Source organism: Vanellus vanellus, assembly GCF_965231255.1.
Source record: "Vanellus vanellus genome assembly, chromosome: 10".
Classification (NCBI taxonomy): Eukaryota; Metazoa; Chordata; class Aves; order Charadriiformes; family Charadriidae; genus Vanellus; species Vanellus vanellus.
Window position 1 is genome coordinate 2,237,676 of NC_138915.1, and position 12,265 is coordinate 2,249,940.

Sequence of the window (12,265 nt, forward strand, 5' to 3'; positions counted from 1 at the left end):
TAGCTCACATTTTGGGATCGCGCATCCTATATGAAATAAGTCTGAATTATTTATTGCCTTGACCCTTGTGTCAGGCTCTGCTGTAACAGATCCCAACAGACAACCTTCCAGCAGGACAACCTCTGCTTTACAGCCAGAGCGCCGTATCCCGCGGTTTTCTTAGTGAAGCGCCATTTATATCAAGGTGTGGGAAGCTGGGGCAGCCTTCTGCACCCTGTGCTTAAAAGACGGAGGCGAAATATGACCCACGCATCCCCGAGAGCAGGGAGAAGGCAGCAGGTCTGCGGGGGTGCTGGTGCTCCAGGGGTGGGCAGAGCACCATGTCCTGGGGTCATCTGCAGCACAGCCTGGTGCCGGTCGGGGGAATTAAAGTGCTCGAGAGTGGTGTGAGCTCGCAATATGCTTTCATGTCCCACTTGAACAAACCCTCGGGGAATTGGAGTTGGCTGAGTCCAGAAGGGAATGTTCGAGATTTCCAGAAGGTCTCGGAGTTCAGCCTGGTCCAGGGCTGCCAGCTCCTCTGCCTCATGTACAGGGAGAATTGAGTCCTTTAGAGGTTGCCAAAGCAGCAGCTTGAATAACACCCCTCTTATTCCAGACACAGGCAATGAGAAAATTCATGGACAACCTGACCTCTATTTTGCGTGAGGTTCGTTTAGTCAATGAGCCTGATCAAAATTTTCAGCTTTGGTACCACTTACAATGGCACATCTCGGTGAATCTTCCCTCTTCAGGAAATCTTCTGTATAGGTGGGTTTTCTTCAGATGTAGTAAATTAGTAGGTATCCTCAATCATGACACAGTCTACTTGAGAATACATTTATTTTTGAATTATAATGGTAGAATTTCACCTCTTTTTTGGTCAAAAGAGATTTTTAATAGAAGTAAGGAACTACACCCAATTCCTTATTTATCACAGATACTTTAGTTTGATGCAAGCGTGTTAGATGTCCTGAGAGGCTCGAGGAGACAAGCATATGTTTCAAACAAGATCTTCCACTCCTCCTGATCTTCATCGCCGTTATCTGCATGTCATCCTCACCTTCATTAGCTGTTGTCTCCCTGGTAGATGTTTGCAGCTGGAACAGCTCTGTGCTCTTGAATCCTCTACTAATGCATATGGATTCTGTGGTTTGACAGATACTGATACATGAGTTTCCGATGGAGCAGATAGAGTTCGATATCATAAGCCCTGTGACAGCCGTGGCTGTTGGTATTCTCTGTCGTTCTCTTTGAACTCCATTGTCTGCGAAACTTGTTACGCAGTGGGCGCACATTACAAAGACTGTCAAATTCCTGCTCACTGGTTCGGGCAGTGCAAGATGAAATAATTTCTATGTGGCAAAACTGGCTGGAATCAGCTTCACCCCGCTAGGCTAAGGTGAGGTGTCCATGGCATTTGCTGATACCAGGAGATGCATGTTAGGTCCAGGAAGATGGGACACTAATTCCTGCAATATTTGGAAAAGCGCTGGTCAAAGCCAGTTTTTCTTTTGCTGCAAAAATTTCAGCAGCATTCTGCTTCCAGCCATCCGATGTGCGGGATATTTCCATTCCAGGAGGACACACCGGTACGTGCATTCCTGCAGCCCTTGCTGGTGTCTGTATTGCACGCTGCTGCTCCTTTGGGCAGGCTGTACTGCTGCTGAACAAAGGCAGAGTATTCAAAAATTCTATCTCTAGCCCAGGTAACAACTCTTATTGTGCCCGTTATTTAAGGTGAGCGCTGTGTGCAATGTACCACGTCCCCCCAGCCCTGTGTCAGTTTGGCTTTCTTCATAGCGGTTTGCTATCGGCGAGTGAATGACGCAGATTGCTCCACTTCAGCCGCTCTGTGTCCTGCGTGTGGCTCTAAAGGCACAGTCCACGTTCTCAAAACCCATCTTTGTTTCTACTCTTCAGCTGTTGGATCAGGTTTGGTCCATCAGCTTTCCAGGCAGATGGCCTAGGGAGGTTTCAGCAGAGCTCCTATCGTACGCTACCAAGAATTACCGCGTTTCTTTTTCCTGCCGATCTCGCCAGTGTTGCCTGTGCCTGAGGAATAAGGTCTGTTGGCTATGGTGGTATTTCTCGTATCCAGCTATCCGCTTTCAGCGGCAGTTAACATATTTCCAAATAAACCCCTGTCTGCTTTGAAGATGGCCTACTTTCCTGGAGCTTTGCCATCCCTTTCTGTTGATGTCTGAAAATTTTCAAGGTTACAGGGCCTTTTTTTGTTGGACATCTGGCCAAGACGTTTCTGTGAGGGAGGATAACTCTCAGGCTGATTCTTCTTCAGACTATCATGTAATTGTTCCCCTGCAGAAGACCATCTCACTGACCAGCTCACTCATCAACAGTCACTGTATTCATTAGTTGTTCCCAAACATTTCAAGCAAAATTCCAGCATCTGCCTGACCTTTTGAAATCGTGGGTGTCCACAGATCTCTGCAGGTTGGAATCGCCCCCTTGTAGCCTATTGCTCACTCATCTCATAAAGGTGATCTGCTGCTCAGCAGATGGGTGGGATGGACTGAGAGCTGCCGGTGGGAGCAGCTCCTTCAATGCAAACGTCCTTGTTGTCTTCCCACTGGCTGCATCTCCTAGGATTTTTCTAAGGGCTTTTGCAATGGCATCTGAGCCAAGGCGCTGTCTTTGCAAGTGGGCATATAGGCAGCTGGGTGGTTATCATAGAATCACAGAATGGTTTAGGTTGGAAGGGACCTCGAAGATCATCCAGTCCCACCCCCCTGCCCTGGGCAGGGACACCTCCCACCAGCCCAGGTTGCTCCCAGCCCCGTCCAACCTGGCCTTGAACACCTCCAGGGATGGGGCAGCCACAGCTTCTCGGGGCAACCTGTGCCAGGGGCTCACTGCCCGCACAGGGAACGATTTCTTCCTAATATCTCATCTAAATCTCCCTTCTTCCAGTTTGAAGCCATTCCCCCTCATCCTATCAGTCCATGCCTTTGGAAAAAGTCCCTCCCCAGCTCTCCCGGAGCCCCTTTAGGCACTGGAAGGCGGCAATAAGGTCTCCCCGGAGCCTTCTCTTCTCCAGCCTGAACCCGCCCAACTCTCCCAGCCTGTCCTCCCAGCAGAGGGGCTCCAGCCCTCCCAGCATCTTAGTGGCTTCCTCTGGCTCCGATCCACCAGGTCCATGTCCTTCCTATGTTGGGGGCTCCAGAGCTGGAGGCAGCACTCCAGGTGGGTCCCCCCAGAGCAGAGCAGAGGGGCAGAATCCCCCCCTCGCCCTGCCGGCCACACTTGTGATGCAGCCCCGGATACGGTTGGCTTTACCTGGCTGATGGTTTGTTTGCCTGCAAAAAACAGGACATTGCTGTAGTCATTGATATGACTATATTGAACTGTATTAATATGGCTGTAATGAACTAGTCATTAATATAGTTCAGCTGTCAGGAAAGGAGTGATGGCACTGGTCGGATCCAGCGGCAAAGCTCAGACCCTTCCCTGGTTGCCGGTGTGAGTTCCACTGCCTCAGACGGAGAGATCCCGAATACATTTCCATGACCATCACGTCTTGGATAACTGACGGGACTTCAGACAGAGACCTAGTTTGCAAAAATGAGTAATTATAAAGGGCTGCATTCAAATGTGCTTGACAGATGTTATCTCCGCCAGTGTGGGTATATTTAAGTCTTTCTTCCAAGCAGGAAACTTGCACTAAGATTTACGAGGGCTGCATGAATAAGAGCAGTAGCAGCAGGTGGAGGAGCTGACACTGTGGCAGCCAGCTTTCATTTCTGGCAAACATCTCGCAAAGCAACTTGTGTGGGAAAATTTTCACAAATAAAATCAGTTTCTGAGCTTTACAAATAAATGTCTTTGGCTTAGACGTTGCCATCAGAGACAGCTCTGGTCACTTCCTAATATCGCCACTGAATTATTTGCTGGTGCTAGGGAGCGAGAAGATTAACCAGATGAAATGGCCATGTCAACCATTTCAGCGTTCGATCGACTGAATACTGAAATACCGGGGGATGTAGGTATTGCAGAACATTTCCAGAACCCGTGTCAAAAGGGGAGCGCCAAGTTCGTTTGGATGTTTACAGTTCCTGATGAAGAGCCACTGGGAGAGCTCATGATTTAGATTTTCTTTGCAAAGCTGGGTCCCTTTCAGCTGCTGGATTAATGTCAAAACCCTCCTAATGAATGTTCTGCCTGTGTTTCCTGAAGCAGAGGTTGGGACATGGCAGTGTGCGGGAGGACAGAGTGGTGCTTTCTTCAGAAGGGGCTGTCGGTTGGTTACACTAATGCAAAAATGCCTTTTGGAGAGGAAGGAGGGAATGAACTGTGTAGGACGCAAGCACTGGCCTCAGTTTGACTTACCATATGTCTATAATCGGGAACGAAGAATACATATTCCAGTACGCTACCCGTAATTACTAAGAAATGAAGTCAATCCTTGATGATGGTAGCATTAAAAGACGTTGCCTTAAAGGCACAGGGTCTACTTTTCTTATCACCTTGAAGTTGAGAGAGTTTGACACAGGGATGCTTTAAATTTGCGAATCATAGTGCTTTACATCCAGGACTGTGACACACAGCATTAATTATGATCGTAGCTTGTTACGTTGGGGGATGCTCGAGGTGCTTATCGTGTAATAGATGAGGATCTTCTTTTTTCTGTTCTGGGTAATAGTTTGGGTCTCCCCAACGGGCTTGAGAGCGCTGTGGCATTAGGCGGGCAATGACAGCATGAAGGGTTAACAGAGCTTCTGCGCCAAGTTATGCTTTTCTTTCACCAATAGTCAAACAGTCCATGATGGGGCTCCGTGTTTAGTGTTTTCTGACAGCGCAGAAAGATCAGTGACTGCATGAAACACATTTAGTTTTCATTTGCACTTTTTATGTGTCTCTTGTAATCAAGAGGCAATGCAAACTCCAGCTTGTGGCTTATTGCTATTGCTGTCTTCCCTTGAGCTCTCGGAGCAAAGCAGGTTGGATGAGAAGCAAAATGAGACTAGTTTAATAGCAATAGCCAGACAGTCAGCCAGAAATAGCTGCGCTATAGGAGATAGAGTAAATAAAATAATCCTGTCAAACTCCATTGCAGTTCAGGGTTCCAAATGGGAAGATAAAAGAGACATTTCTGAGCCCTTTTAGTGTATGAAGGTCTAGTTCCCATATCGCTTCTGTTAAAAAACATTGAAGTAATCTTTGCACCAAAACAACAGCCCTGCTTTTATTGCAGGCTAAAGAGGTCTCATAGGGCTAGCCGAAAATCTTGTTTGCAAACACAGAGCAGCACTGGGACAATTCTTATTACTTCAAGTGGTTTTTTGACCCACAAGGAACACTGTTGGAGTTCTGCAGCTCCTCCCACCCCTCCTCTTTTCCTCCCAGTAACGCAGATCATGAAATGCCATGTTTTGGGTCAGGCCTGGCTCCAGCCTGCAGCAGGGTGCGAAAATCATAGACTCGTTTAGGTTGGAAGGGACCTCGAGATCATCCAGTCCCACCCCCCTGCCCTGGGCAGGGACACCTCCCACCAGCCCAGGTTGCTCCCAGCACCGTCCAACCCGGCCTTGACCACCTCCAGGGATGGGGCAGCCACAGCTTCTCGGGGCACCCTGCGCCAGGGGCTCACCACCCTCACAGTGGAGGATTTCTTCCTAATATCTCATCTAAATCTCCCTTCTACCAGTTTGAAGCTATTCCCCCTCATCCTATCAGTCCATGCCTTTGGAAAAAGTCCCTCCCCAGCTCTCCTGGAGCCCCTTTAGGGACTGGAAGGCGGCAATAAGGTCTCCCCGGAGCCTTCTCTTCTCCAGCCTGAACCCCCCCAACTCTCCCAGCCTGTCCTCACAGCAGATGGGCTCCAGCCCTCCCAGCATCTTGGTGGCCTCCTCTGGCCCCGCTCCAACAGGTCCATGTCTTTGCTATGTTGGGGGATCCAGAGCTGGACACAAATGGGTCAGGCTGTGTTTCACCGTTTTCAAACAGCAGCTCAGCAGGGACTCGGTGGTGTGCTGCACTGACAGGCGCGACGTGCTGCTACGTGAGCTAGTGAGATAGTGTGAGATGGGCATGAAGATGACCAAAGAAAACACACCAGCCAGGGCCCAGCCCCAAAGCAAAGTGTAAGGTGAAGGTTTTAAGGATCGGTGTTTGCACAGCCCCACCGACGTGGCCCCGTGTTCGTGCCCGGCTGATCAGTCGATGCTGTCTGCAGGGAAGATGCTTCTGTGGGTCCACACCATAGAGCGTGACCAGGGAGTTTGATCCTCCTGTCAGCCTCCTTGGCCAGCAGATAGCTGAACACAAAGGCTGAATTCCAGCGATTGACAGGATATATACTAAAAATAGTTATGAAAAGGTACTTTAGCTTTCAGATAGGGCATTCCTTTTAATCGTTAAAATTGCCCTGAATGCGTTTGTTCGGTGACCCTTTTGCGGGGATGTGCAGGTGACGGGTATGTGCCCTGAGCGCGGTTTTGCAGGAGGACTCGTGCTAATGGGCCGTACTGAGCGGAGCGGGCAACCTGCTGCCCTTCTGCTGGGCTCCCGTCTGGGGGGCAGGAGCTGCCTTCTCGCTGCTCGGTGAGCGATAGCCGAGAGGGAAGAGCAGAATCAGAGGGGTCACTGGGACACAAGAAGTGTAGGGAGAAAAACGTCAGGGTCAGCCGGAGGAGCCAGCTGGAGGAGCGCAGGAGAAGGCTTGAGGTTGTAAGTTGCTAATTCAATGGTAAAATCCAGAAAGGGCTGAATTTAGAGTCCTTCACAGTCTGTGTTTTCTTTTCTGGATAGGGAACAGGTTTAGGCTGCTCATACAGCCATGCAGATATGCAAGATGCCATACAATATACTCTGTGCCTAATTTATCGCTCCTGTAATTGCAGTGGGTGTAAATCTGGCCCACGAGCGAAACCTCAAGAGCTGAAAATCCAACCCTCCTCCTGCTGTGGCCTTCCAGCAGCACAATTTTAAGCCCCTGGGAGCAAACTGGAGAGACCAGAAAAGCCGAGTGACGTGTCTGCAGAAGGGTTTCCCGTCTCTTCCTGTTATTAGTTCTTTGGAAACGCATTCGCCCTCGTCTCGCTGCTTCGCAGCCAATATGACTGGGCTTGAGGTGGAACAAGGCATCAAAATGCCACTGATGTTCAACTAAATACATTGAACGAAAATAGCATTTCCACAGAAATGCTTCCAGCTCCCATCCTCCCCCACTCGGATCCCACACTGCAGCTCCGTGGAGCTGGCAAGGATGAATCAAACGTCTCTTTCCAAACACAGGAGACAGACACTGCTGAATAATTTGGCAGGAATCTGCCGACCTCCCCAGCACAGCTGTCCTTGTGCAAGGAGGAGTTACATAAATTGATATCGCAGAGATTTCGGCTCCCCTCTTCCCATGGCAGCCCCTGGGGAAACCTGTAACAAACAATTTGGCCCATCCTGGGAAGTTTGCGGTAGGAAGTGGGTGGCCAAGGTCGTGTCGGGGAGGTGGTGTTATATCCCCCTGTTTCCAATACGACCCGTCCCTCATTGCATTTTCATGTTGCGCTGTGCAGACCCCGTTTCCCTGCTCCTAAAGGCTGGCTCAGCCCAAACTGCCGTATCCGCCAGCGTGATAGCGAAGCTTCACACTCACTGGCATACAACCATTTAGCAGGGCTTAGATTTATTTTCTGATGTCAAGAATATTTAGAATGAAAACATTCAAAAGGGTTCTTTGAGTTTGAGGGTCTCGTTTGGACAGAGAGGCGCAGTTTTGCAGTGCACTCGGCTCCGGGGAGGTCGATGAGAACGGTGCGTAAAAACCTTAAAAGTCAGCCCGCAGTAGGGTTAAGTTAAATTAACAAATGCTACGGAAAGCTGTGTCCTTGGTGTTCATGAAAAGCAGGCTGGGCTGCTTTCTTCAAAGGGTCGCTTTAAGGTAAATTAGATTTTAAAAATGTAGGCTCTGAATCTTTTTTTAAAAAGCGAAAGAACGTTGAAAGCCCTTCTGACTAAAGATACCCAAAGACATGGCAAAGTGGCAGCGTGCCATGCTCTCATTGCTCACGGCAGGCTGGGCAGAGTGAAGACAGAGAGCAGGCAGGCAGGAAAATCAGGACAAATTTCAGGAGCAAGTTGAAAAAACCTCTGTTCGCTCCCTCTGCTCCTTCCATTCTGCTCTGCAGTCGCTGCCCAGAAATCACGGGAGAGGGGGCTGAGACCCACACCTTAGTGCAAAAGACAACTCAGCCTTTTCTGAACCTCTGCCTTTTCCAAATCATGGGTTGGTGTTCGGATGCAGTTATTATGGAGCCTGGTTTAGTCTTTCCCCAATTTCCGCATCAGTTATTCACTATTCATCAACTGTTTCAACGTCAACTGTTCACCAAGCTGTAGAGCTTGCCTGTCGGTGGGTCTCTCCAGCCTGGTCCCTGGATCCCCATCCTCCTTTGATACCTGAAGAACGCATCATCTCCTGGGCAAAAACAGCCTGCAGGGATTGCTGCTTTTTACACTGAGGGCACTGCTGCCTTGTCTGTGTTGCGGCTCAATTATTAGTTGTTTCAGGCAAGCCCTGGCTTCGCTTTATTTATTTTTACACTGGTACGCAGTGTAAAACTCTCGCCCTTCCAACCCCGTGAGCGCTTGCGAGGGCTGTTGCTTCACCGGCGACACTCCTCACCCCGACCCACAATCTCAGGTAGGGAAGAGTGAGGGGGAGAAAAACCCCTCACGCGACTTTGCCCTGTCACCCCCGCTCGGTGCAAGAGGAAGATATCTCAGAAAACCTCTACTGGGATGGTCTTCTGTAAAGCCGGGGTGGGATGGAGCGATGATCCCCTGCGGAAGAGCCACCCTGTTGTGTGTTACTCGGGCTGCCCTGTGCCTCGCGGGAGGGACGGAGGGCTCTGCGCGCTGCTGCGTCTGCCGCCTGCCGAGCCTCCTCTCTGCCTCCCCTGGGTCTGCCGGCTCCGAATCCCGACGCGTGTGTAACGCTAAGCTATTCTTACACGGCTTTGAGCTGTTAAAGATCCACCATCAAAGGCTTCCAATGTGTCTTTCACTGATTACTTATTTACAGCTCCCAGTTGCCCTGTAAAATAAGCAAATATCATTATCTCATTATAGAGATGGGGAAGGACTGAGGGAGGAATTGCGTTTCACCCGAAGGCCCGCAGCCAGTCCCTGCCAGCCTCGGGACCTGCACTTAGAAGACCTGACTGCATCCATGTACTCAGAGTGCGTAATTCCTCCCCAAGTCACTTTGAGACTACTTTGCCGTTGGAATACGCGGGATTTTGATAACCAGGAAGACCAATAACCTACATGTGCAATGAGAACCTTGTGAGGGATTATTCTGCGGTTGGCATCTTTGATGTTGTCAGCTCGTAAGAGGGATCTAATGACTCACGGCTGGAAATGGCTCTTTCTCCACTTGTGTTTTACAGATGATTAGTTTTACGCATGAGAAGCAGAGTGTGACCTAGCATAGAGTAAACCATAGCACTTGAAAAAATGTGCCATCCTGAAATCGTAACCCTTGCTTAAGACCTCCCCGTCCATCCTCGCGTGCCACCCGCTGAGAAATAAAAGGGAGGAGTTTCTGAACTGCATGAAGATGGCTGCTGGCGAAGCTACCAGGAACAAATTACCTGGGGCGCACACCACGCCGGGTCCTCTCGAGTGCTTACCTGTGCCCTCTGATGGAGAGGAAAATTCCCTCCTTATGCATAGCAGCAGCTATGTGCTGCTTAAGCCATTGAAGAGATTTTCATTCCAATGCCGTTTTGCCCCAGCAGTCGACCGCACAGGCAGCTTGCCCTCCTTGTGATGAGTGTTGTATTTCCTCCACAGCATCGTGGGAGGGTTTGACTCTTCCAGGCTCTTGCCCCAGCACAGCCTGCGCAGGCAGTGCCTGCCACACGCAGCGATGGCCTGGGGTGCTCGTGGCAGAAAAGGAGTGATTGATTAAAGCTAGGGAGCAGGAGGAGAAGGCAGTACTAAAGACAAGTAGAAGGCAATTTAATAGTAAGAGTTTCTGAATGGTCTGATTTACAGGTGCAATCCTTTTGATGGATGTCTATGTATCTGTCTAGATAGATAGATACATGGAGATGCTGCGAGGGCTGGAGCCCCTCTGCTGGGAGGACAGGCTAAGAGAGTTGGGGTTGTTCCGCCTGGAGAAGAGAAGGCTCCAGGGAGACCTTATTGCCGCCTTCCAGTCCCTAAAGGGGCTCCAGGAGAGCTGGGGAGGGACTTTTGACAAGGGCATGGAGTGAGAGGGCGAGGGGGAATGGCTTCAAACTGGAAGAAGGGAGATTTAGATGAGATATTATGAAGAAGTTCTTCCCTGTGCGGGTTCTTCCCTGTGCGGATGGTGAGCCCCTGGTGCAGGTTGCCCCGAGAAGCTGTGGCTGCCCCATCCCTGGAGGTGTTCAAGGCCAGGTTGGACGGGGCTTGGAGCAACCTGGGCTGGTGGGAGGTGTCCCTGCCCAGGGCAGGGGGGTGGCACTGGATGATCTTTGAGGTCCCTTCCAATCCCAACCATTCTAGGATTCTATGATTCTATATCCACTGCAATAATTTGGGGTAGGTGCATAATTTATTGTGGAAGCCACATCCCAACATCAGATCTTCAGGTTTTCCAACAAAAGACCAGCCTTGTCTTCCTTACAATGGTCACAAATGAGATTTTTTTTCTTCCAAGCGCAGCTAGAGAAAGTCACCTTCTCCCCTTGGAGGTGACTGTGAAAGGGGGAGATTTAAGTCGGGGTGAGAGCAGGAGAAAATGTCCCGAGCAGGTCACACAGGTACATCCCCCTGAGCGCGGCTGCTACCTCAGGGACAAGCGCTTCAGCTGTAAACCTCCGACAAAGCAAATGCAGAGAGCAGAATTGTGGTAGGTTTATGTAATGTGTCAAACCTTTGTTTTGTGCTCCCATCAAATGCTACTTATTTTGGCTTCATCTTTTCCTCGTGAATCCTTAGGATGTATTACGTGAACAGACTGCAGAGCGTTATTCAGAAGAGCTTAATTAACCTCAGCGAGGGAGCGAAAACGAAATCATAGAAGCTGTAGGGTAAAAAAAGATCATATTTCGACAAATAAGTGCAAATGACCTAGATGCATCCATTTCCTTAAGAGCCATGCAATGCCGTGTGGCTGCTGTCCGCAGGGACCGCAGGTTTATGTCACCGCTCCTCGTGCTCGCTGTCCCCCTCTGCGCCTTCGGGCTTCTCCCCTGAAGTCCGTACTAATACCAGCTCTCATCCCGTTTTCTCCTCCATCTGTCACCTTTCTCTTAGACATCATCAAAATGCAGAGCTGGGCAGGACCCCAGGAGACGAGCTATTCCCTCCGCAGGATTAAGTATACTCAGATCATCTCTGATGGATGTTTGTCTAACCTTATTTTTGAAACTCTCCGAGGAATGCTGTCCCGAGACTTTCCTATCTTGTCTGTTCTAGTGTTTAACTACTCTTAGAGCTAGAAAGATTTTTTTTTTCCAAGCATCTAATCCTGTTCTCCCTTGTGGGAAATTAAGCCGAGCCACAATCAAAATGGAGAATAATTGATCACCAGCCTCCTTAGAAGAGAAGCTGCTTTCACATATTGGAATACCAATAGCACATTCCCTTTTATTTATGTCCTTTCTAGATTAAACAACTCCTTTTCTTTGGCCTTTCCCCACTGATCAAGTTTTGAGTCTTTTTTTTTTTTTTTGTCTTTTTCTATTTCCTTGCACTTATCTGCTTTAACTACAAAAAATAATTTTGTATGACATTCCAAACTGGATGGTGTAAACCAGCTAGTCGTCACCCTGGCTTAACTGCAGACAGGGTCATATATAATACTATACTGATATAGCCAGCGTATAAACAAAGGTAAATTCTATAGCTTAATATTTTTTTCCTAATTTTCTCGTATGTTATCGCTGGGATAATCAGGAGGAGTAGCAGCAGCCTGTCCCAGCTGCCGTTTCTGCCCTCCCCTAAGCCTGAGCTCCTTCCGACAGCGTGGCTGCTTAGACAGCTGATAAATCTCTGCTTCCTGTATCCCCTTCTGCCATGTAGTACTTACACCAGCCCGTTCAAACAATCCATTTTCACCCTCAGCCACACATCTGCTTTCCTTTATCTCGTGGGTTCTCGTTTGATTCAGTTTACGTGCTCGAGGAAAGACAGTCCTGCAGTCAGCAGAAGTGGTGTACAGAACCACAAGGTTCATTTCTCAACGCTGCTACGGGCTTTCTCTCTGCGTCTTGCGGGAACCGCCCAAAGCGGCGTCGCTTCCATTGCCTGCCTCTTCCCTGAATTTTTATTCTCT

At 49.3% G+C, this 12,265-nt stretch overlaps 1 protein-coding gene across 1 annotated transcript in view; it reads left to right on the top strand.

The window, feature by feature from the left end:
- Nucleotides 1-12,265, top strand: part of ARHGEF9 (Cdc42 guanine nucleotide exchange factor 9) — a 196,386-nt gene that overhangs the window by 168,061 nt on the left and 16,060 nt on the right. The window lies entirely within an intron of this gene.